This window comes from Lissotriton helveticus, chromosome 12 (genome assembly GCF_964261635.1).
Source record: "Lissotriton helveticus chromosome 12, aLisHel1.1, whole genome shotgun sequence".
Classification (NCBI taxonomy): domain Eukaryota; kingdom Metazoa; phylum Chordata; class Amphibia; order Caudata; family Salamandridae; genus Lissotriton; species Lissotriton helveticus.
Window position 1 is genome coordinate 617879875 of NC_136073.1, and position 26771 is coordinate 617906645.

At 42.5% G+C, this 26771-nt stretch overlaps 1 protein-coding gene across 1 annotated transcript in view; it reads right to left on the reverse strand.

Moving 5' to 3' along the window:
- LOC144797634 (SLAM family member 5-like) overlaps positions 1-26771 on the reverse strand; it is a 560316-nt gene that overhangs the window by 397052 nt on the left and 136493 nt on the right. The window lies entirely within an intron of this gene.

Here is a 26771-nt window from a genome sequence, read left to right on the forward strand (position 1 = left end):
CATTATTCGTTGCCAAACTGAGCAGTGCCCGGTATACCCTTTTTTTCCTGCCCTTGTATTTACCAAATGAACCAACCCCTAGCCCGTCCGTCCCATTAATGTTAAAGTCTCCAGCAATAATCACTCTAGGAGCCCAAGCAGCAAGTTCCATATCTAAGAATTCAAAAATCTCAGGGTCATCTTCTGTAGAACCATATACCGCACCAATAGTAGTCCATTCCCCTTCCAAGAAGCATTCAACTAGTGGCCATCTTCCCCACTGGTCTCCCATTTTTTTCCTAGTGATCACATTTTTATTCCTTGCTAATATAGCGACCCCTCTATTTTTAGCACCTTGCTTTGAACATACTAGCACGTGAAATCCCAGCTGGTCCAGCAGATATTCTTGTGAGACCATTATGTGTGTTTCCTGTAAGAGGATAAAATCTGCATTCATCTGCTTTAATGTAATAGAAATCCTTTGTCTTTTTTGTCGGTCATTGAGGCCACACACATTCCATGTTACTAACCTGATGCCCATATCTGTGTTGTAATAGATTTCCCAGCTGCGCTATCTAACGGACCTTGCTGCATTTCGCTTGATCCAGTATCCTGTTGCTTATTCTTGCTATTTGTCCACATGTCTCTACCTGTTCTGCTTAATCTCGTCAATATTTTGTCTATTCCTTCCTTGTATTCTTCTATTGAGTAGTGCTCTGTACCGTCCCCCTCCCTCCCCCTCCCCTGACAACCTACCCTCGATTGCCCTCCCCTCATAATGGCAAATAGGTCAATCCTGACCTAAATCTGACAGCCAGGGCCCCTGGGTTGCCCCTCCCTCCCCCTCTCCCTTGCCATTATACCAAACCCTCGTCCACCCTTACCATTTCAGTGAAAACGTAAATCTAATCCAAAACCATATTTTTCCTTCCCCCTTTGTCACCATCTAGCCACATTTCCTGAGGTACCTACTCTCATTTACGGACTACTTCTTACTTACTGACTGCCTTACTGCGACTACTTGACTACTCTCTCCTCTATTCTCTCTGAGAGAATTGAGGTACTCCTGGGCCATGACCTCTGAGTAAAAGATTCTGAAATGACCATTAAATCCAACCTTTAGCCGTGATGGGAACATTAAGTAAACCTCCCAGCCTGCATTCTGAAAAGGAGTAATTAGTTGACGCATACGCCACCTCCTTTCTACCGTGGCATGGCAGAAATCAGGTCGGGCAAAGAAGGTTATTCCCTTATATGTGCGCTTCGCCTGTGGTTTTGCTTTGCTCATTATCTCTTCTCTTAAAAGATAATTCCCCACATAGATCAGGATTGCCCGTGAACTACTAGACGTGCTCCCTTTTTTCTGAATCAGTGGAAACCTTTGTGCCCGCTGGATTTCGTTTTCCCAATCCCACTTATCAAAATCCGGAAAAGCACCCTTGAGTAACTCAACCACAAATACCCGCACATCCTGCCCTTCTTTCCCTTCCTCCACCCCAAGAAGTCTTATGTTATTGCGCCTCTGTCTATTTTCAAAATCTTCAAGTTTCCACATCATGTCTGAAGTAGTCTTTTCTTGTTCCGATCTGGTTTCTTGAAGTTTTACCACTGCGTCTTCTACTATGCTGGTTCTCTCCTCCACTTCTGTAACTCACCCTGCTACTTCAGCATATAGTTTATTTACTTTTCTTAACGCTCCTTGTATCTTTTTGTTAGCTTGTTTTGCCCTGCGACTCTCAGTTCTGGCTTCACTCTGAATCTGTTTTAGGGTAGTAAACAGAAGGTCAAAATTGGAGTTGGAACCAGAGCTCGCATTAAGAGTTGCCCCCATTGTCCCTGCTTCTAATTGCAGTAAATAGCCGGCTCCCTCATGATGTAGCTGGGAAGTAGCTGAATAATCCCAGTCTAATTTTTTTGCAACTTCCGACTGCTCGGGACTTAAAGAAGTCTTGGCTTTGCTGTGCTGCCTATGTTTCATCTTGGCAGCTCGACGACTTGATCCCTTCTTCTGTATAGTGTCCAGCTCTGATTCTATATCTGATTCCTGGCTCTCTCTTAAAGATGAGTTAGGCTCAAGTTCAATGTAGGTACCCGTGTCCGTGTCCGTTTCGGGACCCTCACTCGGAGTTGTCTCTGAATCCTCCCCCTCCTCCTCCATCAACTCGCTATCCTCCTCCTCATCGTCTTCGCCATCATTCCCAGTAAAAAAACACTCATCACTAGGTGAACAAATGGCTAATGTAGAAATGTTATTCTGCAGCATGGGAACAGCTTGTACAAACTCAGAACTCATACTGTTCATATTAATGCCAATCTGACCCTCTATATTGATTGCTTCGGCTTTGGCGCATTCAACCTGTTCTATTAAGCTACCAGATGGAGTTAAAGTCTTCTTCCCCAGTATAGCATCACTACTATTGGTGCCAATTTGAACTACCTCGGCACCATTCTGTGCACCGTTAGTATCAATATCATTACCGGGCTTATGCATCATCGTGCAAACTAATTCATAGCTTCCTGTCACGACTCCATCTGCCGCCTTTTGTATCATATCGCCGTCTGTGCCGTTAATCAACACTGTCTCTGCTTTCCCAGAATCAGGCTGCGATGCCTCTCCAACCTGCCTTTGTATCTGGTTGCTTAAAACTGAAGTGTCATTTAGAGAGTCTGTTTCTCTTACTTTTTTCGGCTCTCCCTCTGTCTGTTTCACTCTCCCGACCTCTGTTGTAACAGTACAAGCCCCGCCGCTCACCTCTCTCTTGTCCTGCATCTCGTGCTCTGTGACCGATTCTGTTACCTGCGCAACAGCTGCTGGCTCGTTGCTCATTCCGTCGCTGCGTTCTCTGCTAAATTCCACAGGAAAAACGGCTTCTGTAAGATCAGGTGATAGGGACGTGGAGGGCAATACTTGCGATAGTTGTAGAGGAACCGAATGTCTCCGCGTCTGCCCTGCAGTCTCGCTCGGTTTCAGCATCGCATTCGCAGATCTTGTGGAAAAGGATTCAAGCAAGGTAGGCTGACGGAAGATCGCTTCTCTCGTGCCGTCCGTACACTCTGTCTGATCCTGGAGTTTGTCTTTATTCTTTTTACTTGAGCCCGTCTTCTTTTTAAAGGTGTCCTTTTCTTTTTCTTTTTGCAAGCCTGTTAATGCTTTTTTTGTACCGAGTTCTTCTTCTAACCCCTTTTGGGCTCCTTTGCGGTTTGTACCTCGCAGTCGGGATTTCGCCCTTAAATTAGATGCAGGGACATCTCCATCGCTAGAATCGTCTTCAGGGTGATCCACCTTTTCCCGGCCCGTAGTTAACTTCTGGAGTTTTGGTGCCATTATTTGCCTCAAGCTGCTCCAACCCCAGTATCGGCGTTTAAAGATATCTAGAGCTGCAGTCAGTCCTCGTGAAAAGAATGTGCTGCGAGCCGTCCAAAGGGACTGCAATTCGAATTAAAAAAACTAACAGCACTTTGCTTCGTTCCTCCTGAAAGTGTAGACGAGTACTACACTGCAATTACTGAATCAGACTTTTACACAGCAAACGAAGAAAAATTGGCACCCATACTAAATTATTTTGAAGACACATGGATTGGGCATCTAAGCAGGTCGGGTCGCAGGAGGAAGCCACAATTCCATGTGGAGTGGTAGAGCTGCTACACAAGTTGCTTAGAAGGAGGAGCAAAGAAAAACAATGCCATAGAGGGATGGCACAACTCCTTCAACCACACTACTGGAAAACCTCACCCTAACTTTTATCATTTTTTGAAAACTTTGAGGAAGGAGCAAAGTTTCCAAGAAATGAGAATGTCACAAGCATTAACAGGTAATCTAAACCCACGGATTTCTAAAAGATCAAAAGAAATGTCTGAAAGACTATTGGGTGCATTACAACAATTTTCGTTGTGTGTGGCTTCAGACTACCTGGATAATGTTGCTCACATACTACATTACAAACTCTACCTACACCATTACTTTCCTGTTTTGCCCTAAATTAAATAAACAATGTAATTAAATTGACATTTTTCAAAAACATTTTTTCAAATTAAAAAGTCGGGTGACCTTACCTAAGATGTCTTCTATATTCTTTTCTTTTTTTTTGTAAATCCAAACCATATCCAAGCTTTTTGAAATCCATAATAAAATCCAGCCCAAAAAAAGAACCATTCTCTAAAATTGGTAATCCATTCGATAATAAAAGAGACCTTTAGAAAAAGATCGATTAAAACTAGTCCCAATTATAAAATCTTCACCAAATCGAAACGATTGCAATGTGAAAACCAAAAATAAAATTCGATCCATCTTCTTTCTTCTCTTAAAAATCCAAGTCTTCCAAAACAACAATCCAAAGAATCCCAAAAAACAAAGACAGCTTCCTCGATTCCAAAAAATGAAGAAAAAAAATCAATCCATTTTCCAAAGAATAAATCCAATCCCACGATTTCGATCTTCTTCTGTGTCCGGTCTTTTCCATTCCGAAATATTTCATGAAAAAAACATTCAAAAGCAACTTTTTACAGTATTAGAAACATTACTAATAATATAAAAAAATAATTTCATTTTTATAACTAATAACACGTGACCCGACAACGGCATACTCTAGCAACACGATCGACGACATGCTAAAAAGCTAATAATAACCTAAATATATATATAAACTAATCCTCCCTCTTCTCTCCTTGCAATATATGGAATTCTAAACAACTTTCAAAGTATAAATAAAGTTGTAAAAGTTTCCTACCTGAGCGCAGGTCCCTTGCTTCTGCTCTGTCCATCGACGCTCCTAAATATGGCCGCGATGAATCATGTCTACGCGTATACGTCATCCGGAGCTATGAAAAAAGAAAAGGGACAATTTATTTTAGTTTTATTATTAAAAGCAATATATGTTTTAAAACATTATTTCTTATATAATAAAATACATCAACATTTTTTAATTAATATTTAATTTATTAAAAAAATATTCTTTAATAAAGAATACGTTTTATTATAAAATTGAAAATTAAACAGTCTCGCATTCCAATTTTTTTTATATAAATATTTTATTTATTGTACGAGTAGTAATCTAAGCATGTGAATTTTTTAAAAATATTGTACTTAGCTTTATGCTGCTCCCACTTGCTTCTGTTCCATTCCGCATCAGTCTTCAAATGAACTCAACAATGATACACAAGGTAAACACATAGCCAGCAATGGAAATAAATGAAGGACAAAACATTACATTGAAGTCAATGTAAAAGCGTGAGAAAATATGCACAATACATTTTTTTTTTAATTTCAACATATCTAACTTTTAAAAATAATTTAAGTAGTATGTTTTGAATTTAATAACAATACTTTTAGGGGATGATAAAAAAGTATAGTAAGTGTTGGAATCTTGTTGAGTAATATTTACTAATAAAAGTCAAGAAGAGAGTAATATTATGGTAAGAGTTAAATAGTATATTAATTTTAATAACTATTTTAATTACTTTTTAACTTTAAAAATAGACTGAGTACTGGATAGTGTAGTAGTATAAATTAGTATTCTAACTCCAGGGGGTTGTAAAATTAGGGTAAGAGCTGGATAGGGTACGAGTATTACTTACTATTTTAACTCCAGGGGGGTGTTAAAGTAGAGTAAGTGCTGGATAGTGTAGGAGTATTAATTTCTAATTTAGCTCCAGGGGGGTAAAAGTAGGGCAAGTCCTGGATAATGTAGGAGTATTAATTACTTTTGTAACTCCAGGGGGGGTAAAAGTAGGGAAAGTGGTGGATAGTGTAGGAGAAGTAATTACTATTATAACTCCAGGGGGGTGTAAAAGTAGGGAAAGTGCTGGACAGTGTAGGATTATTAATTTCTATTCTAACTCCAGGTGGGTGTAAAATTAGGGTAAGTGGTGGATAGTATAGGAGTATTAATTCCTATTCTATGTCCAGGGGTGTGTAAAAGTAGGGTAAGTGCTGGATAGTGTAGGGTATCAATTTCTATTCTAACTCAAGGGGAGGGGGGAAAGTAGGTTAAGTGCTGGATAGAGAAGGAGTATTAATAACCAATCTAACTCAAGGCAGTTGTAAAAAAAAGAAAGTGCAGGATAGTGTAGGAGTATTAATGTAACTACTGGGGAGTTTAACATTATGGTAAGTGCTGGTTAGTGCTGGAGTATTAATTGCTATTCTAACTCCAGGGGGGTGTTAAAGTAGGGTAACTGCTGGATAGTGTAGGGGTATTCATTTCTATTCTAACTCCAGGGTTGTAAAATTAGGGTAAATTGTGGATAGTGTAGTAGTATTAATTTCTATTCTAACTCAAGTGGGTTGTAAAAGTAGGGTAAGTGCTGGATAGTGTAGGAGTATTAATTACTATTCTAACTCCAGAGGGGGTCTAAAAGTAGGGTACGTGCTGGATAGTATACGAGTATTAATAACTATTCTAACTCCAGGAGGGTGTTAAAGTAGTGTAAGTGCTGGATAGTGTAGGAGTACTAATTTCTATTTTAACACCAGGGGGGTGTTAAAGTAGGGTGAGAGCTGGATAGTTTAGGAATATTAATTTCTATTCTAACTCCAGGGGGGTGTTAAAGTAGGGTAAGTGCTGGATAGTGCAGTAGTATTAATTTCTATTCTAACTCAAGGGGGGTGTAAAAGTAGGGTAAGTGCTGGATAGTATAGGATTATTAATAACTATTCTAACTCCAGGGGGGTGTTAAGGTAGTGTAAGTGCTGGATAGTGTAGGAGTATTAATTCCTTGTTTTAACACCAGGGGGGTGTAAAAGTAGGGTGAGAGCTGGATAGTGTAGAAATATTAATTTCTATTCTAACTCAAGGGTGGTGTAAAAGTAGGGTAAGTGTTGGATAGTATAGGAGTATTAATAACTATTCTAACTCCAGGGGGGTGTTAAAGTAGTGTACATGCTGGATAGTGTAGGAGTATTAATCTAACTACTGGGGGTTTTAAAATTAGGGTATTAGGAGGGTGTAATAAACAATAAAATACCATATTAATAATAATAAAAAAATTACAATAACTTTAAATTAAAAAATACAATAAAAAACATACCCAAACTTAAGTTGTAATAGCATGCGTTGTAATAACATCTGCGTTGTAATGGCATGCGTTGTAATAGCATGAGTTGTGAAGGATCTTGCGTTGTAATAGATTCGTTGTAAAGGTACTGCGTTGAAAAAGTTACGTTGTAAAGACCGTTTCCCTTAATCAACACACCCCATTGTATCTCTCAGATAAACTCTACAAAGCGGGCTGCTCGAGAGAAATGAGGAGCACTAATACTCTCATGCTAGCCCCTCCGTTGTTAAACAAGAAATCTACACAAACACGCTCTTACGCTGGAAATGCACCTAGTATCTGGAACTCACTCCCTAAAGATCTATGTTGCAACCCCTCCTACATCAGCTTAAAAAAAGACCTCATGCTGCACCTTCTCAACAAATACTGTGGTCCTTAATCCTTGCCACCTAAAGCGGTTTCACTACCCGCCCCCGACTGTACTAGGTTCCCACTACATTATACCTGACTCAAATTCAAATAGCTTTATTCGACAAATGTGTCATAAATGCACAACATATACATTACAACATACAGTTTAAAATGTATAAATATTCTGAACCTAAAAACATTTTAAGAAGATATTAAACATTTAAACTGCCGAATCAGGTGAATCTAAAAAAAGTATTATTTTATTTTTTTTAAACTTTTTCATACAATCACATTAGGCCCCAAGCATTTCATGCTTCCTATTCATAACTTGTAGTACAGGGTAACATTAAGACTAAAAATCAATTTAATGGACCTAGGAAAACACCCTAGATCGGATAGACCAGGCCCAACCTAAGAACTTGGCCATTGCAATTGCTATTGGTGGCGATGGATCCGTAGTAAGGACTCTCAGCACCTCTTCATGCCTTCTAAAGCCTAATAGCTTGCAGATAGGTATGACCCACATAGCACAAGGTTTCTTGTATAGTGGGCAAAAAAGCAACAGGTGACTGACCGTTTCTTCTCTATCTTGGCACCTTGGACATACATTCTCAGTAGTCCCTGTCCATTTGCTGGTGAATGTCCTAACAGGTAGGGTACCCACCCTCAGCTGGAAGTACAACTTCCTATCAAGGGGTTTCTCAATGGTCTCCCAGTACTGTTCTAATGCAGGCCTTATCTTAAATTCTAGGAACCGGCCTGACAAATGCTTTACTGAACCACTAGAACATACTGTTACCATTACCATATTCCAGTACATCTCCTTCAAAATCTTCTTTGACAGAAAAGGAGCGTTGTGGGGGTCGTCCCATAGTTCTCTCAGGCCTAAATTTACCAACAACAACCTAATCTCTCTCAACCATTTAACCTTATGGAAACGATCTGCATCCATTACATCTTTAAGCCCCTTTACATAGTGTGCGAGTTCTACCGTGCACCACAATCTTCGCCAATATAAAAGGGGGCGAAGTTTCGCCAAGTCCATTACTGCTTTCCTTCCCAGGTCTAGCAATAATGGGCACATAGGTGTACTTTTTGGGACACTGGTGACCTTTCGCAGAAAAGAGTTTTCAGCTGCAATTAGGGTGGATAGGTTTGTAAACCTCCAGAGCTCTGCTCCATACAGAGTGGAGCTTAGGACTTTCATACCATAAAGCTCCATCAGTGGGCTAATTGGTTTAGAGAAAGAGGATTTAAATTTAGCTGCAAGAATCCCGGCCTGTTGTTTGTGCTTTAGTGTGGCCACATTAATTTGGTTAGACCACCCTATATCTGCCTATAACGTAACTCCCAGATAGGTGAAGGCTTCGACTTTTTCAAGGGGAGCATTATTCATGTATACCTTGCCCCTGAATGATCTGTGCTCGTTAAATGACATGAACTTTGTCTTTTCCGTATTAATTACAAGGCCCCGAATGGTGCAGAAGTCCTCAAACCTACTTAGGGCTTTTTGCGGACCGCTGGGAGTTTTGGAGATGATCAAAGTATCGTCCGCGAACATGAGGATAGGTATATGTTCTTCCGCCAGCATAGGGGCGCCGGAGGGGACCGCCGAGAGGAAATCGGCCACCCCGTTTACGAAGAGTGAAAACAGGGTAGGTGCGAGCACGCAACCCTGGCGCACTCCTCTGTTCACGGCAAATGACTCGGTAACCTCACCCCTGGCCCCCCACCGGACCCGTGCATGGTTACCCTCATGTAAGCGGATGATCAAAGTTAATAATTCAGGGGAGATCCCCATCTCACTTAAAACATGCTACAGCCTACATCGTGGCACCAGATCGAAGGCTGCCTTCAAATCCACAAATACCGCGTATAAGGCCTCTTTACCCAGAACAACTGTCTTCCAGTAAATATTAATAAAGCGGAAGACCTGATCAATAGTGCTTGTAAGGGGTCGTAACCCCGCCTGCAGTGGGGTAAGGATTTGCTCATCTTCCATCCATGACTGAAGTTTTTGTAAAATTAGTCTGCCCATAATTTTTTGGATGGAATCTATAAGACTAATTGACCTGTAGTTGGCTGCTACATATTTGTCGCCCTTCTTAAATACTGGGATTATCTCGGCCCCTTTCCAGGATGCCGGGATTGGGACACCACAGGCAATTGCGTTTGCTAGATATCTAATATACAAACGCCAGGATGGTTTGTAACTTAGAAAGACGTCCGCTGGGATGCTGTCCGTTCCAGGGGCACAGCCTGGTGTGATGGTATCTAATGCCCTATCCACATCCTCTAGTGTGAATATCCCACTAGTGAAAAAAGTATGATCGAACCGATCAGTGTTTTGTTCATCATCCAAGGAAGCATACTGGGTTTAAAATATTCCACCCATAAGTGATGGGCAACGTTATTCTGCGGGGGTTACGGGCACCCCCCCTGTCCCACTTGTACGTATCCCAGAATACTTTAGAATTTCGAGACACGCAAGCTTCCTTGAGCTCCTGCCATCTTGTCTGGTCCCAGAGTTTTTTAGCTTCTTTGACTGCTTTCCTATAGGAATCCCGCGCCTGCCTTACTATTACTGGATCCCCTGCGCCAAGGGCTAGCCCCAATGCCCTCCGTGAATGGCGACAATTGTCATTGAACCACCCTACAGCTTTCTTATTCCTGCCTTTCGTAACCTTAACAGGTTTACAAAAGAACAGTTTTAGTTGGTCAAAAAGCACAGTGTGCATCTCGGTAATATGGGACAAGAAGGTCTGGCTTCCCTCACTCGTTCCCCAGACTTCTAATACCCTGTCTACCTCATTATTCATCACTAACAACGATTCTGGGGATTCTACAACATTTCTCCATTTCAGGTGTCTAGTGTCGTTAGTCAATGCCAGCTCGCTAGCCCCTGCCTCTACCCTTGTGAATGAAGCTTCTCCGAACAGCCCAGCCGTTGTAACAATAAGTGGGTTATGGTCGCTCTCGACTCGAGTGATAACAGCCATATCCCTTACAAACTGCCACAAAGTCAGGCTTACTGGCACGTAATCAATACGGCTCGACCTGAATCCGTTGTTAAAGGTGTCGGCCCCCATCTTATCGGACAATGTTTGCCCATTTGCGGCCCTCATCTGGTGCCCTATACACATCCCTTTCATTTGGATGGCCGCCTCTGACCATTTTTTGATTGGCTCAATCTCAAGGATAGGTATACCCCATTTTGGGTCTTCATCCTCCGTGAGGCACTGATCCTCGGGCCCTAGTGGTTCAAACGTAGTGTTGAAATCCCCCATGACCATCGGACTAGTGTTCCTCGGCATACCATCCAACAACCTCTCCAGGTCAGCTACAACATCTGAACGTCACCCACCAATGAGGCCTCTTGCATAGACGTTGAAGATATGCAGGCTAGGACCCTGCTCTGGAATGACTTTTATCGCAAGAATATCAATATTATTTGTGGTTATTTGGGATACTTTACACCGCAGTGCCTGCCGTACCCAAATCACCAGGCCACCCATTGCACGGCCCTTCGCTTGTTTTACTGCTGGAACCTGGAAATTAAGATACCCCGGACGAAACACGGGCTCTACCGCCCATGTTTCTTGAAAGAGACATAAATCATGGGCTTCGATGAAGTCTGACCATTCAGGAAGTGCTAGTTTGGGACCCAACCCTGCAATGTTCCAGGATAATAGCATCACGGTAGTAGGCCTATGAACACAGAAATCCATTGTCATAGGACAGCCATCCTGGATAGGGTGCGTACCAGTACTTGTGGACAACCCCGAGGTCGGTACGAATTCATTAGCCTCATTTCCACCAAGGGACTTTAGACCACCATCAGCAGGAGCTTTATTCACTATAGTCCTGCCAAGCGGGTGATTAATTAAGCTAGGATCAACATAAACCAAGTCAACCCATCTTTGGCCAGGGTTAGGGGATTAGCACCTTTGGGAGCACATGCTGGAGCTATATGATTGGGAGTGTTTTGATGTCAATCACACTCCTCTAGGCCGGATAATACATCATACCTATTCCCTGTGGGAATGCCAAGACCCCCCCAAGGCCTTTGGACTAGCCTGCTCCTTCCTGCCTTGGCATTCAAGGGACCTATGGGGGAAGCAGGATAAAACAATGTTAACAGGAGTGATTTAATAGGGGAATCCGTACCTTGATGTTGCCAGCCACAAATGTGCTCAACAGCTCTGGTATCCCTAAAATTAATGATAATACTATCACCCTTAATAGTTTTATGACTTGACCCAACCCAATCCACCCTTCTTGCAAATAGGATTTCAGCCGAGAACCCAAGGGGTAAAGTCCGATTCACATTGAGCCAATGGATACACTTATTTTTCAAATCTGTATAATCCTCACGTTGGCCTGGTCTCAGTGGGGGAACCCCGTCAAGATACACACATATGGAGCGGAGGCAGGGGGAAGATCTATACTTGGAAGGCAGACAAAAGATATATCATTGGACGTACTGTTACATCTGCCTAGGTGTTGGGGCGCTATATTAGGACCACCAACCCCTACTCCCAAACCACACGGTAGCTGCACTCCATCGGTACCACACAAGCTAGACTGGGGGATGGAATCGCTAGCAGTCGTGGTAAGATTACTTTTCGGTGACGCTACCTGCGTTGGCTGTACTGGAGGATTAGGACTTAAAGTAACCTCATGGGCGCCCACAGCCCCATTCCCACTCCCAGCACTGCACACAGACCCAGGCCTACTAGTGTCTTTGGCCTTAGCCTCTGCAGATTTAAGAGTTGTGAGTCTCTTTTCAATGGAGTACAGTCTATTATAAATTGGAATACAGGATCTGTAAAAGAGCTGTTCAAATTTGTCCTACGTTTCCTGGGTCCATTCCAATGGAGTGTCCAACCTGAGTGGCGTCACTGGCTCCACCGCATCCGCCGTCGGGGACAGAACCTCAGTGCTATTAGTTAAGGATATCGATATAACCCCTGAAGTCTCAGCAGGAGCATTTGGATTCTTTACTTTAGCTTTTCTGCCCTTGTGGGCTGCACCCCCACGCTTCCTCTTAGAACACCAGTATCGATTGCACAGATTTTACACCACGTGTAGGATAGGCCCCAACAGTACTCTCTGTGGGGTCAGACAAGATGCTACGTTCTGGTGAGCCAGGTTGTACTTCCAGCATATTACTTGGGTGGGGCATGAAAGAACAGACTCCCTACGGACTGAATGGACTGAATGGACTAAGACAGAATGTGCACCATGATCTGCCCCAGTACGTTGACTTGGAGGAGCATCAGAGCCTGGGATGATAGTGGGGACACCGCCCTAGCTAGTGGACCTATTGGAGACCTTTTGTTAAAAGCAGGATCCAGTGACAGTCTTTTTTCTGTACGGTCGATTTCATGAGCTAAAATTGAAGAAGCCCGTACAATGAATTGGTCAAGCGTTCCCATAATAGTACCAGTGGGGGCCTTTTTGCCTCCCTTCGCAGCCTTTAATGCCATTTTTCACAATGAGTGTAGACTTGCTACAGATGGTAATCCAGGTAGTAATCCAGTAAAGAAACCCTCAAACAGCCAACAGCCAGTGGACAGGTTACAAGTCCCAGGATGGGGCCCCAATAACTAATACGTACTAACCTTGGGAAGTAGATGTTCGGGGGTGGCCCCGTCCCGTCCTCGAGCCATTCTCAAACGGGCTCAAACGGGCCCGCCCTTGGCCCGGGTTTAGCCCAGCACGGCCCGCGCGCGGTCCCGCGATGCGGGGGCTCTGCTCTAATTTAAGCGCCTCCGTGCGCAGTATGGGCGGTGGCGGCTTCCGCGGCTAGGTATCCTGGGGATTGTGGTCCCCTCTCTCCGTGGCCGCGGCGCGTTGTTGGTGAGCTGCGGCGGCAGTGGCGAGAGAGAGACTGGGGAGACCGGCTGCAGGAAACTGTGTATCCCAGGTATGTGGCCCCCAAAGTGCAGAAAAGAGTCCTTAGAGCACCCGCTCTACCGGGGCTCTGCTCTAATTTAAGCGCCTCCGGGCGCAGTATGGGCGGTGGCGGCTTCCGCCGCTAGGGCTCCTCGGGATTGTGGTCCTTTCTCTCCGAGGCTACGCCACGTTGTTGGTGAGTTGCGGTGGCGGCGAGAGAGAGACCGGGGAGACCGGCAGCAGAAGACTGGCAGCAGGAAACTATGTATCCCAGGTATGTGGCCCCCAAAGTGCAGAAAATAGTCCTTAGAGCACCCGCTCCACCGGGGCTCTGCTCTAATTTAAGCGCCTCCTGGCGCGGGATGGGTGGTGGCGGCCTCCGCCGCTAGGGCTCCTGGGGATTGTGGTCCCCTCTCTCCGTGGCCGCGCCGCGTTGTTGGTGAGCTCCGGCGGCGGCTGCGGCGGCGAGAGAGAGACCGGGGAGACCGGCAGCAGAAGACTGGCAGTAGGAAACTGTGTATCCCAGGTATGTGGCCCCCAAAGTGCAGAAAAGAGTCCTTAGAGCCTGACTCATTTCCCCCTTCCCATTCCTGCATATACTTCTACCCTCCCCCTCTAGTTCTCTTGTAAGTACTGCCTACTCCCGCATAATATCCCCTTTCCCATCACCCTCCTCAGTCCCCCCTACTTTTACACTCCCCTCTCATCCCTGACCATCCATGCTAGTTTAACTATTCAATACTGGCTAGGGTCTAATGGTACTCCTTATCTATAGTCCCATGTTATCACCGTACTGTTGTAGATTGCTCTAATTGTCTTGCTTTTTACCTTTTTGTACAAATGTTATATTGCAATTTTTTTGCTACAGACCAGAGACCTATTGTGACTTCATTACCACATGTGCCATTCTCCGCAACATAGACATGAGGAAAGATCTTCACAACTTCAACATATAGCCAGAATCAAACTCAGATGATTGTAATTGTAATTGAGTTTTGTATAGCGCTAATCACCAGCGGGTCTCTAAGCGCATTACAGGGAATAGCCATAGGTCGTGGGTAGATGTAAGGCCCCACAGTGTGGTGAGTTACACAGTGTCCAGTACCTCCCTAAACAGGAGCGTTTTGGTGATGAACTACAAGCACTGCAGATTCATTCAGCTTAACACACAGAGATCATCAACAGCTATTTTTATGGTAAGAATGATAACCACATCTATGAAATAGACAACACACATGATGATAGTGTTTTTACATGACTGAAAGATAACCTTTTATTCACGTTATAATTATGTACTTCATTATCGTCAACTGTATCCTTATAGGATGCTTTGTTTTAAACAAAGCAACACAGTATGCTTTGTTTAAGTAGTCTCATAAATCAGTGTCTCTAAAAGTCACTTTATACGGCCTCTGGTGTTGGTCGCCTTCTCATCAGGACTTGGCTGTGGAGGTGGGATACGTCTGTCTGTTCCAGACGGATACAGCATCCATCTGGCACAGATGTGCCACTGAGGTTAGAGCCGTCTTCACTTTCAGGTGGTGGTACAATGTTAGGGACAGACAGGTTATATGTCTCTATGTTTTTCAGAGCTGTGGTTACTTGGACCAGCCTGTGTGCTATATCTTGGCAGCAGTGCCCCATGTAATTTTGGATATCGACTGTTCTCCTGGCAAGGCACAGCACTTAAACGGCACATTTACTCCACACTACTGTTACCTCCATGCATTGTGACACTACAAGCACACATGCATCCAGCACATAAATTCCATCTGCTGCAATGTTCAGTACTGTAGTCTTTCTGTCTTTAGCACTGATATGTTTAAATACAGATATAAAAATAGATGGGAGAAGTATTCTGTGGGAGAATTAGATGAAAAAGTATCATCAGAAATCTGTATAAGTCTAATAAAATATCCATTTTCTTATGCTATGCTACAATCTTCATATAAACTGCCAAAGATGGATTTCGATAAAGATTTATGATTAAAACTATTACACACGTAAAACCTCAACATAACTCTGGCTGTATCAATTAACTGGGAAAACCTACATACAATGTCTGAAGTATAAGCTATACCTTTTATTCTACCAATGTACATACTAGGGACCTGATTCAAAATCATGGAGGAGTCTCTGCACTCAGGGTGGAATCTCTGTAGTTAGAATGAAATTCTCCCCCAAGTGCGAAGATTACCCCACAACTGCAAGGCCTCCACCATGAGTGCAGAGGCCCCTTGTGAATCAGGTCCTGGGATATCTATTGTGTGCCACTGAATATAGAATAAACTATATCGATGAGACAGAATATTGTGGACAAAAAATCTAAAATAAAATATTGACAGGTAAGTCTGGGTTTTCCATACCTAACTCCAAATATATGTACCTTTGCAACCTTTGTGGTACATATCCCTTCACGGTTGGAGTGGAGTTAGAAATAGTAAATCAATACCCAATATGCACTAACCTTTCGATATTTTGTCCCACAATATTCTATCTTCGATATTAGAATGCCACAAAATTGTTGGTATCAAATATTCAGTGGTACACTCTCTATCCATAAATGTTATTGGGACCCTGGAAAACTTTATAAACAAGGTCTACCTGACTCCACAAATTGTAAGAGATGCACAGATAAACATGCAGATTTATTGTATTTAAATGCACTAATGTCAAATTACTCTGGACTCAGATTGAACTGATAATAAACAACATTTTCCAATTGAATATTACAAAAAAATGCATGCAACATTTTACTTGGCCCCAGAATCCTACACTCAAACATACGAATCCTGACTGATTCCTCATAGACTTATTCATAACAATCTGTATTAAGACAATCTTATGCGCATGGAAGCACTCCAACACTATATCACATCATATGTGGTCAGCATGGGCCTGCTTTATCAGATGTTCAGATAAAATGTTAGCCCATTATAAACCTACAACCAAATCCCAAATGAACATAGCTTAAACTATACCTGTACTTACGGAAGATAAAACCTCCCTTGCAGACTATGCATGCAGAGCCCTTACAAAGGAAGAGCAGGGGGAAAGAGAGATAGATGTGGTCCATAGATGATTGCACTCTCCCTAGTAGATATCACTGTCCATAAAAGCAAGCGGTTACCGTAGTCCGGAAGCTGTGCCATCCCGGGCTCCTGTACACAATATCTGTGAGCCAACCCCCCTCCCTCATTCCTATCCCAAAGCACAGCACTATGATCCACCCCCCAGCAGGGGATGGCTGCTACAGCTGGAGACCTGTTTTGCCCGTAACTTCGGTGCAGGACGGCCTCGAACGGACAAGGAGGGGCCCGCACACTGTGTTCACGGCCGAGACTTCCAGGGAGACTGGTACTTTGGCAGGAGTATCGGTGGGCCCTGGAGAGGGCTAAACATCTGGAGAGGGTTAAACATCCTGCGGACCTCTCACAAACAAACCGGCAGCTGTCCTTTAAACAGGCTTAGGATCAACTGTCCCAACACGCCCACTGGCCGCCGCTTGACCAGAGGGGAGATCCAGAGGATTGCCAATCGTTTGCGGTGACCTGAAAGGATCTGCCAGCAGGTACGGTCCCCCGCTTTACTATTTCATTAATTTTAATCAATATGAACACCGCAGTCTTCCATACTTATTCAGCAGCGTGTTGCATGACCCTAAGATGGCGTCTACTTTCTGTTGCAGTAGTTTTTACTCCACTCACGCTGACCTAACATCACCCGGCATAAGTGTCCCTCACCATTGCTCTGCCGCTATCAAGGGAAGCCCACATACCATTGTTGAGTGGTTCAAGCCTTTGTAATTACCTGACATCATAATGATGCCTGCATATCTGGTTCCTAGAAGCTTTGCCACCGAGCTCACAACAACCATCCAGCAAGGCTCTACCTGCTTCCATTCTACAAGAGAGCCTCATGAGTAAGAAGGTGAGCTGCTCACTTAGCAGGACAGATTCATGCTGCAGCCCTTACACCACCAAAAAGTAGCCACCAATGTCTCCAACTACTGAGACATCCCACCTGGACTGACAATGTCGATGCCCCATGGGTGGATTCTAAAACTGTTATACCACGCAATACATAATTATCCCTAAATTTACCATCATGGTGTGTGCCATTTACCAAAGTATTCCTTCTCCCCTTGTTGGGGAGGGATCCAGCATTTATATGCAGGAGTCTCAGAGACCCCGCTGAGAGAGTCCACAGCAACAAGGGAGCCACACACAGCGGAGGTGTGGGAATGGAGGTCCTTGCCAAAGCACTCCTTCTCCCCTTGTTGGGGAGGGATCCAGTATTTATGCCCTGGAGTTTCAGAGACTCCTCTGAGAGAGTCCACAGCGCATAGGGAGCCACACTCAGCGGAAGTGTGGGAATGATACCACTTCGACTGCAATCACAGCACACCGGTCGTCAGACACTGTTTCTCTTCGTCACCCGGTTGTGTTTTCCTTCACCCTCCCCCACTTCTTTCCCTCTCTCATTCTTGGTCTACCTCCCCTGCTCGTATCCTCTCTCTCCTGAATCTCTTTCCCCTTGCCTCTTTTTTCCCTATATCTATGTTTTTAACGCATGTAACTTCTCTCCAGTAACTCATGTAACTTGTAACTATACTCTGAAATAATGTTCATCCTCATGTAAAGCGCTCTGATACCTCCGGGTCTAGCCATCGCTACATAAAACTTTTCAAATAAATAAATAAAATATCCCACTCTCCCCAAAGTATCCTCTAATGGCAGGAGGGCCCTCAGATGTGTCAAGGGCACCTACAGGGATAAAGGGGAAAAGGATCCAGATAAGGTCTATCATGCAGACCACGGCACTCATAATGGCAATGGAACACCTTAAACCCACCAACATCTTCTTTCCTCCCATCCCTTTGACCAACCACTCCTCTCATTCGTTATGTACTGGGCCCTTTCACTTGCTTTCTCCTATATACTAATCATACTTATTACTTTCTATTTTATTTTCTCTCTTTGCTACAAATGCCCTTCAATGGCAGTGTGCTGAGAAGACCTACCAAGCTATGAAATGTAATCATGTGGACAAGACAAAATCTGTGATAACAAATCTAATGTCCTGGGAATATTGTAATCATCTTTCCTCCTCAATATATTTTTTATGCAAAGCACGTATTGCCTTATAAATCTGTTATAAGTTTACTAATAAATACTAACTTTTGAAATAAAAAAAACTGTCAATTCAACCTGTCAAAAGAACCACCTCTGACAGGCCTCAACCCTCCTTTTAAATATTAATAAATCACCCCTAAGTAGGCCTTAATGCCCAGTAAGCAGGATGCGTGGTATTTAAAAGTAGGTTAAGTAAATGTTTATTGTAAAACGTGCTCTTACAGTGACAAGGCCCTAAAAGCTATCTTCATTGTCGCAGGGTTTGCTGTTCCATAGGAAGGGACTGGGATACATTATTAAAGTTAATACAGTTATCTCATACTAAGAATCAGCAAAAAATTAATTCTTGGACTCTTTAAAATATATATTACAAACCCATTTCATTGGTAAAGTTACAGTTGTGCTAAATATTTTGCAAACGGCACTTCTAAAGGCCACCTTTTACCTGCTAAAAGCCTCTAGAAGTCCATTTATATGAGCTTCCAACTGTCATCCAGGAACTGAATAGCTCCTTGATGAGGTGAGTACTGGCTCTCAGATCTGAAACAAACACCTTTGGTGTGGAGAGGGGTCCTGTTCCACTGACAGTATGAACATCTCGGCAGTGCTTAGGGACTTAATTAACATCCAGGAGGCCTAATCTGCCAGAAGCTGCTGTAGCCAACACCTGAGCCTGCCACATAATTTGCCATTCTAACTGCCAGGCACCAATCCCAGGCAGTGAAGCATGGCCTCCATAACCTGTTTTGAGTAACACAGAAAAGGGATTGTACATTTCTATTGTTACACCACTAGATTGGGCCCAGGAGCTCTCCACATGGGAAGAAAGGTTCTGCCATGTTGGATTTAGGTAGATAGGAGCACTAAGGGATTTGTTTGCATTATAGCACGCAGGAAGTGCTGCAAACATTGGTTAGGTTACCCATGAAAGCTTTTTTATATTGGTTATGAAGGGACCAGGAGTTACCCCTTCCCATAGGTTAGTGCCAGTCATTAAAGTGGCACCCTCTTCAGAACACTACTGGACCTTTGGTGACAGAGGGACTGTATCTGCTGTTGAGACCTGTGAGGAGATCCCTAAGGGCTGGAACTCCCCCCACTTGTACCCAGTGCAAAGTGTGTACTCCAAGGGTCAGCTGTCTGACTACCTCTTAAGCTACAGGGCCACAAAAGGTACAGGAAGCCCATTTTTCTGGAAGAGCAAAGTTGACCAACTTCCCGTGGCCCTGACATGGACCCTGCTGGTGGCTTGTGTTGAAGTGAATCCTGACTTCCCAGTGCTGGTCCTGAGGTCGTGGGACCTTGGTTGGTGTCAAGAGTATGCTCCTCCTACCTAACTCTAAAAACTTGTCAATTAGAAACTTTTTTGCTACCTTTTTGAATGGAGAACCATCAGGAGTCTGGGACCAACTCGTTAGCTGATCTGTCATGAGTTCATCACCAGTGGACCAGACTTCGCAGGAGCTCCCACTATATTTTTCTCAAAAGCATCAAATCACTCTCAGCAGGACTGATGCCAACCGACAGCCGATGATGGCGAACCTTCTTTGGCCACAGCCTGCAGTCTTGCCCCATTGAGGAAGTATGACTTTCAGAGAAAAGTCTTTGATCAACATCAATGACTTTCTGGACGAGAACTCAGATTTTTCCTACATGTAGCTTTTCCTGCCTTCATTGATTGCTTCGCTGAGGCCTAGTCTTTCGTCAACCCATCACCAATGACCCTGTCTTTGGATTCAGCTTGCAGCCTGACCCCAGTGAAGGCTCTACCTTTTCTTAAATTTTCTAAGTGTTGAGATAACCTTCAGGCCAGGACATATCCATCTATATATCTTATCCGTGCTCCACCACGGTTGGGTTTAAACCATACCCATGCACCATTCTAGCATGACCGCTTGCCCCCGCTGGTGCTTTGCACTTTTTTGGTGCTGTATTTATATAAAACTCATTTAAAAAGTTAAAATTCATATCTGGGTATTCCCCTAGCGGACATTTTGTTCAATACAATGTTCTCTATTTGTATAATTTAGAGTGGGATTTTTATTGTACTATGTTTTCAACTTTTTAACTATTTATATATATAAGTTAAGCCTGTCTGCTCAGTGCCAGAATTACTAGGTTTGAGCTCAGATTTAAATTACTCAAACCTTTGCTGGACCTAATAAAGCTAGTTACAATTATTAATTGTGGTGGATAACCATCCACTTCAACTAATAGTCCACTGTCTCACATTGAATACATACTCTTATTTTACTTTCATATAATATTTAGCCGCCTTAAGTCTTCATGTTTTTCTGCTATCAATTTTGGGAAATTCTGCCTTCCACAAAATAGGGGCCAAGTAATTTACATTCACTATACCAATCACACACAGCACTTCTTCGCTCCCTTTGCGATCAAAATTTCCAACTTTCCTTGATCAACCCATTGTATACTGTAATAATTTCTTCACTGCATGCAATTTTCCCCATATCTCTCATTCTTTGAATCAAAAGAATAATTTTTATGCAAGTTTATGGTCATGCCATTGTAGTCTGTAGGGTTCACATCTGTTGGAGTAACCATACCTCACAATTCTTGACAAAGCTCTCCTTCATATCTCTTTATTGTAACTATCTAGAAAGGCATCCCTTAATCAGCTGCCATAATTATCTTGAAAGGCATCCCTTAATCAGCTGCCATTTTTGTGGCATTCCAGATTTAGGACAGAAGTAGTAGGAACTCAAGTATTAAGGAATTGGAGGGGTGTTGCTCCCAGGTCAATTGGATTTAAGAGGGATATTCTATCACTTCCTTTCTAGCCTGTATACAGAGGATTGCAGGAGATCTCATGAGGAGTGTGATAATTATCTAAAAATGCTCATAACACAAGAGCTATCAGCCCAGCAAAGAGATGCTTTGGATTCAATTGTAAATTGTGCAGAGATAGTGAAGAAAATTTCTCGGATGTCAGCTAGTAAAGCGACAGGTCTTGATTCAATTCCTATGGAATTTTATAACTTTTTTCTAATTTCTTGATCCCCCTTGAATGAAATGTATAATTCGGTGATATTTAAGAAGTCTGTATCCTCTTCAAGGGGTGAAAGATATATCTATAGGTCTTGAGTAAAATAAGGACCCTTGAGGAACCATTCTTATCATCCAATTTCATAGGTCAATTCAGACTCAAGAATCTACAATAGACCCCGAGGATGTGAACCTGCCCTGAAAAAAAGTTAATATTTTCCATGCTAGGGATGATTGTAGCAAACAGAGAAATTTTGTGGAGCTTGGGGTTATCCTCACTGCCCACGAAAGACCAATGCTTTGCTGGAAAGCTCCCCTCAAGTATCAGTTCAGGAGGACATCTCTGGTGAGTCCTAATCATGACTAAGCAATCCACTCTCTTATGGCATGTGTTTATGTTTTTGCCATCACTGTCTTCTGACTTGGAATAGCACAGCTTTGGGTTAAAAAGGATCCTCCTGACCCCAGAGCATGGTAACCGGAATTTGGAATTCTATGTGGCTTAGGAATGTCTAATATTCAAAATGAACCATGTTGGATTAATCTCATAAGAATATGAGATCCAATAAAAGAATGGATGTTGATGTTCATTCCTGGTTACATTCCAGCAATAGCTTGAGAATTATTTGTCCATGACGGAACCTTGAGTTGTGTTTTTATGAATTTGTTCCATTATGAAATTTTGTGGAGCTTGGGGTTATCCTCACTGCCCACGAAAGACCAATGCTTTGCTGGAAAGCTCCCCTCAAATATCAGTTCAGGAGGACATCTCTGGTGAGTCCTAATCATGACTAAGCAATTACCTCTTTGAAGGTTGATGGGGATCCTGTGGGAGGGTGATCACTGATCTTTGCTTTGGCCGTCCCGAATGTGAACAATACCTCCCTTAGTTTGGGTTCATTGGGAAGTCCGAAGGGTCTATAACTGACTCCTTGGGCCTCCTATCCTATTGTTGCTCCTGTGCTCTATTGTATCCTGGTATTACAGTATGCTCTTTGTTTATGACTCACACTTTGTGATATGTGTTTGAAAATGCTAATACAAATATATATAAACAAAAAAAATCTACACAATAATATTGTGTAATTGTCTTGCAGAAACTATTAGCAGCTTGGTAGATTGCATGCAACATGGATTCATTCCTTCCAGGAACACAACTTCCCATGTCAATACAGCGATAACTGTGCTTTAGGTCAGCGATATGCTGGGAAGGCACTACTGGACAATATGGTAGTATCTATGGCTATAAACTAAATATTACAAATCACAGATAGGGAAAATTGTATCTCCATTGACTTCAGATTCTTGTTTTGCATAGAGGATGCAATTGGTCTTAATTATGATGCATGATATGTGAAATCGCTTGAGACCCCCGAAAATGGAATAGACTCCCTCTGGGAAAAATTGGTAAAACATCATCGAGATGGCTCTTTTGGCACAATATCTTTATCTATTCAGGTCTAGTGCTCCCTAGCTTCTGGAAGCCTAGTTTAAAGAAGCTGACGCAAGACGGCAAACGTTTATTAGGAAGTATAAAATGCTGCACTCTGGAATTCATTTTCTTCAACTTCCTCACAATTTGGGTAGAATGTTGCTCGCATCACTTTGGCTTTATTATATCTGGTTATGCCACTAAGACCAGGAAAGTTTTATTGACACTGCCTATTTCACAAACCAGATTCAAAACATGTATGTTATTTCATCAAATATGGCAGAATATAAGGAGTCCATGTAACATCTCCTGGTATAATCAGTATACATTGCTAGACTTCAATATTTATATGCTATCATCCGTACACAGAAGTTATTTATCTTGTTGACGAGATTTGCACTTTAAGACTTTAGGACAAATTGTTAGCAATGGTGTCCTACTCTAGTATAAGAAGCTGCAGAAGGATTCCACAATAGCCAAGCAAAGTTTTTTTCAGATACTTACAGCATAGATAATTTTTCCAGCACCTGCCTTCGAGTGAGATTGATCCAATATAAAATGTGTTTTTGAAACTTTTTAATAAGATTCAGCGTCAAGGGTTTATACAGCTATTTTCAGATTTTGAAAATAAATTTGATCTTCAGACTTCTAAATGGAGGAGACTTCTTGATACTGATGTCTCAGTTGATGGCATCAGATATGTTTGCATATTTCACTTTAATTTCTCCAGTATGAGAGTAGCATTTTAAAGTATTATATTATCTATATTATACCCTCCCTTATAGATTGCACAAATGAGGGCATAGAGAAACTTCCAAGTGCTTTTGGTGTTCTCATTTGGAGGCAAACACCATACTTCTTTTTATATTATGTCTTCTTATCTATTTATTAAATGCTATTTTGATTGGATGCTTTATCGACTTAATTGTTTATTGAAAGTTTATTGTTTTGGGGATTCTAAATTGTGATATGAGGTCATTCAATGAGGATCCACTCTCTTATGGCATGTGTTTACGTTTTTGCCATCACTGTCTTCTGACTTGGAATAGCACAGCTTTGGGTTAAAAAGGATCCTCCTGACCCCAGAGCATGGTAACCGGAATTTGGAATTCTATGTGGCTTAGGAATGTCTAATATTCAAAATGAACCATGTTGGATTAATCTCATAAGAATATGAGATCCAATAAAAGAATGGATGTTGATGTTCATTCCTGGTTACATTCCAACAATAGCTTGAGAATTATTTGTCCATGACGGAACCTTGAGTTGTGTTTTTATGAATTTGTTCCATTATGTATGATGCATATCGCACTTCAGCATGACATTTAAACTTCTCTTTGTAATTTTATTCATGTTTGATATTTTCCTAATCAAAAAAATAAAATATGGATTCTGTTGCAGTGGTATTTGGTGGCAGGATTAACTCAAGTCAACCTTTCTGATCGTGGTTACGCTCTTCACCAACGCCTACCCGTGTTATGTCGTTAAGTGAAATGAGGTTGGTTGATTATGAATGGAATGTAGAATATGTAGATGAACTCCTGATAGATTAGAAATCTGAGGATGATTTGTGAAATGAAATGAGGGCTAGAATGTGTGCTGAGTGATTCATACTGGAGAGGCAGTTAGAAAGAGTCCTACCATAACAAACAGGGTGTGTTCTACGTTGCTTCCATATTCCAGATATTCGTTTAAGAGAATAACGCTACATTAAGTCAGGACCTATTTACAGTCATCTTTTAACCCACATCTTAGACATTACTTATTATGGTTTATGGGAAATGGTTCACACATTGGTTGTTATTTAACTCTCTCAAATCTACACACAGCCTCCTTGTGCTACCGCCAGTTGAGCCAATCATAACGAAGAATTAATAATATATATTTAGCATATGTTTTCATTTCTTAAACTCTTTTTGATATGTATCACTGAAGTATTAAGGAATTCCGTTCCCTTTCTGAATCTTTAGTAAGTCCTCTTATTTTATTGTCATTTGACCCTTAGATGACTTGAGTCTTGAAAATTTGGGCTATACATTGTTGGAAATTCATCCTTCAACACGATAGTATCCAAAGTCTTCATATTTGCCATAACAATCACACTCAAGACTTCTTCATTCCCATTGGGATCAAAAGTTATTTTCATCTTTCCTTCATCTCATCAAATACTGTAGTCCCTTCTTTACTTTAATGCACTTTTCCCGAGCTCTCTCTTTTTTGATTATAAATAATAATCTGTTTCACAGCATGTTTATGGTCCCACCAGTGTTTCCCTTAGGGTTAATATATGCTGGCGTAACCCTTCTTCACAAGACATTACAAGTTTCTCCTTCATATTTATTTTTTGTAATTATCTTGATTATCTGATTCAATGTCACTCCCTTTGTCTGCCTTTTTGATTTTTGTATGGTGGTTCTGCCTCAGGTCTTGAACTGTCATTTTTCTTTGAGGCTCAAATTGTGCATAAATATTTTGACTTTTCCCATGTTTTCAAAATTCTAGCTCCAGCTCCCTTATGACTGCCATGCATAAGAATCATGGGGTGTATCTAACACCAGGGAATTGTTCAAGGTCTACATTTGAAAATGTTGATAGAAAGTGTATATATTCTTCTCTTCCCACTAGGCATTAATGTTGCAGTATTACATACAGATGGTGACATCACGGAGGCATGGACGACAAAAACATGCTGTTACAAAAAGCCCATCAATCATTCAACAAACAAAATACAGTTTGCTTTGCAAACTAAGGGGCCTATTAGGATGGCGGGCCGATTGCCCTGCCAGGCTGGCGGTAGCCACCGCCGGCCTGGCGGGGGCAATCCGCCCACCATCCGCACCTAAATGACCCCCCCGCCAAATTAGTATGGTGGGGGGACCGCGGCAGACGGAAAGACCGTCCGCCGCTTTTCCTTGCGACCGGGGGCGGAAAAGGTCTAATATGGTGGTGGTATCTAATAGACACCGCCAGCCATATTAGGATGGGCTTTCAGATGCCTTTCCGTGGCGGCGATGCCGCCATAGAAAGACATGCGGTCTTCACTTTGGGGGCCCCCTGTGGGACCCCAGAGTGAAGGAGAGGTGGGGGTGCACACGGGGGGTATCTGTGGAAACCCCCAGCATTTGCATAAACAAAGCGGCAGGCACCGTGCGGTGCCTGCTGCTTTGTTTATGCAAATGCGTCACATGCATTTTCAGCATTGTGGCGGGCGGTGCTGAGAGCACCGCCCGCCACAATGCTAAAAATGCAGGATGCGCCCGCCACAGTGGCGGGCACATCCTAATACCTCCCACGGGACCCCCACCCTTATGGTGGGCGGTCCCCATCACCGATTAGGATGGCGGGTGGACTAAGTCCGTCCGCCATCCTAATGACCCCCTAAGTTGGAAGAATAGTATCATCAAGGATTTTTATCCTTGATAGAAATCACTGTCTATTTCTAGAACACTCAATAATGGCTACCTTCTTTCTCTTTCTAAAAATACATACAAAGGGATTTCCGTCACCTGGAAGACTCACAATAGTTGCAATTGATTTAATTTATTCCACAGCAGGCCCATATATGGGTCACTATTTGCAACCATTCATGAAGAGTTTATCACACATCAGAGACATGAAGGATATTCTTTTGAAACTGAACAACATTGAATGGCAGAAGGAATATTATTTAGCTACCACTCACATAGTAAGTTTGTATACCTCAATAAAGCATGAGGATGGGATACAAGCAGGTATAAACGTATTGGCTAATAAATCAACATATTTCTTGGAAAGAAACAGTAGAACATTTGATATGTTATGAGTATGCCTTTCAAATAATGTACTCAGCTTTGACAACAAGTACTACCTTCAGGAACAAGGGCCAGTGAAAGGTTCAAAATGTGCCCCTGTACATGTATACTTATAGAAAAGTGGAA